We start from the raw sequence: 2,368 nt of genomic DNA on the forward strand, positions 1-2,368 counted from the left end.
TTCTGATTTCCGGGAACGGGGCGGGGCCGGCGCTGAGTCACGGAGCGGTTCGGGGGGGCTCGGGGGGGCTCGGGGGGGCTCGGGAAGGTTCGGGAAGGTTCGGGGGGGGGGGGTTCGGTACCTGCGGGAGCGGCGCCGGTTCGGGACCGAGTCCGGGACCGGAACGGGGAAAGGGGCGGGGCCACGGCGGGGGCGGGGCTGGGACCGGGACCGGGACCGGACGGCGGGAACCGCCCGGGGGCGTGGCCTGATACTGGGCGGGGCCTAGAGGGGCGTGGTTTAATGAGATAATGGCGATTGTGGGGCGGGGACAACGGTGTGGGCGTGGCCAATAAATTGAGTGACAGCAGCACCCCATAGGGTCCAGTGGAGTGGGCGTGGCCAAATAAATTGAGTGACAGCAGCGCCGTCCCATAGAGTTTAATTGAGTGGGCGTGGCCAACAAATTGAGTGACAGCAGCATCCGCCCATAGTGTTCAACGGAGTGGGCGTGGCCAATAAATTGAGTGACAGCAGCGCCTTCCCATAGCTTCCAATGGAGTGGGCGTGGCCAACGCAGTGAGTGGCAGCTCGGCCCACGGGGGCGTGGTTATGCAGATTAGGGATAACGTCATCGAGCCGACACGTGACGTAATCAGCGCGCGCCGGGACAAGATGGCGGCGCTGGGGAATTTGGGGTCCCCCTCCCCAATTTTGAAGTTTCCCCCTCCCCCCGCATTTTTGGGGTCCCTCCCCTCCTTGTTTTTGGGTTTCTTTCCCAATTTTGGGGATCTTTTCCCAGTTTTGGGGTCCCCTCCCCATTTTCGGTGTCCCCCCATTTTTGGGATCCTCCCCCATCCAATTTTGGGATCTTCCCTCCACCCCCTCCCCAATTTTGGGTACCCCCATTTTTTGGGGTCCTCTTCCCCATTTTTGGGATCCTCCCCCACCCCTTCCTCAATTTTGGGGTCCCCACCCCAATTTTGGACTCCCCTCCCCCATTTTTGGGATCCCCACTCCAAATTTGGGCTCCCCCACTTTTTTAGGCCCCCCTCCCCATTTTTGGGCTCTCCTCCCCAAAATTTGGGGTCCCCTCCCCATTTTTGGGATCCCTCCTCCCATTTTTCAGCTCCCCCTCCCCATTTTTGGGGTCCCCTTCCCCATTTTTGGTTTTTCCTCCCCAATTTTGGGCTCCCCTCCCCCAATTTTGGGATCCCCCACCCCATTTTTGGGTCCCTCTCCCCCAATTTTGGACTCCCCCATTTTTGGGATCCCTCCCCCAATTTTGAGCTCCCCTCCCCATTTTTTGGGCTCCCCCTCCCCCATTTTTGAGCTCCCCACCCCCAATTTTCAGCTCCCCCTCCCCAATTTTGGGGTCCCCTCCCCAAATCCGGGGGTCGCGGGCGGTACAAAGGATTTTATTGGTGGCAGAAGCGGCTCCGGGGGGGCCCATGCGGCAGCGGGGGGGGACATTTGGGGACATTTGGGGACATTAAAGCCACTGACACGAGCGCGGGGTGGGGGAGGGGACGTTATTGCTACTGCAGGGTGGGGGAGGGGCGGCCAGGAGGGGAAAAAGCGGGAATTTGGGATCCCCAAAATATTCTGGGAATTTGGGGGGCGTGGCGTCGATTCCCAAAAAAAAAAAAAAATAATAATAATAAAAAAAAAATTATCAAGAAAATTCCAGAAGTGTGAAAAAAAAAAAAAAATCAGGATTTGGTCCCCAAAATATTCCGGGATTTGGGGGCGTGGCCTCCACCCCCCTCAGTTAATTAATTAATTCATTAATTAATGAGTTCCAGAGTGAACACCCCAAAATTATTTTGGGGGGGGTAGGGGGAGGGGGGGGCTGTGGTCATTTATCCCCATCGCTGTTTTGGGCGGATTTGGCCCCAAATTTGGGTCTGGGGGGGTCTGGGGGGGTCTGGCCCCTCCCCCATCGCGGTTTCACCCCCAAAATTTGGGTCTGGGGGTGTCTGGGGGGGTCTGGCCCCTCCCCCATCGCTTTTTCAGCCCCAAATTTTGGGTCTGGGGGGGGTCTGGGGGGGTCTGACCCCTCCCCCATCGCTTTTTCACCCCCAAATTTTGGGTCTGGGGGTGTCTGGCCCCTCCCCCATCGCTGTTATCACCCCCAAAATTTGGGTCTGGGGGGTCTGGGGGGGTCTGGCCCCTCCCCCATCGCTGTTTTTTGCAGATTTGGCCCCAAATTTGGGGGAGGGGCCGCACCCAAACCCCCCCCCCAGTGCAGAAGGTTCCAGAATGAACAGCCCGGGACGAGGGGGAGGGGACAGGAGGGGACAGGAGGGGACAGGGGGGTCACATCACGTCTCCCCGGGTGGGGGGAGGGGCACCAAGGCACTGGGTGGGGGAGGGGCGGCGGGGGGGG

This window comes from Catharus ustulatus, chromosome 34 (genome assembly GCF_009819885.2).
Source record: "Catharus ustulatus isolate bCatUst1 chromosome 34, bCatUst1.pri.v2, whole genome shotgun sequence".
NCBI lineage: Eukaryota > Metazoa > Chordata > Aves > Passeriformes > Turdidae > Catharus > Catharus ustulatus.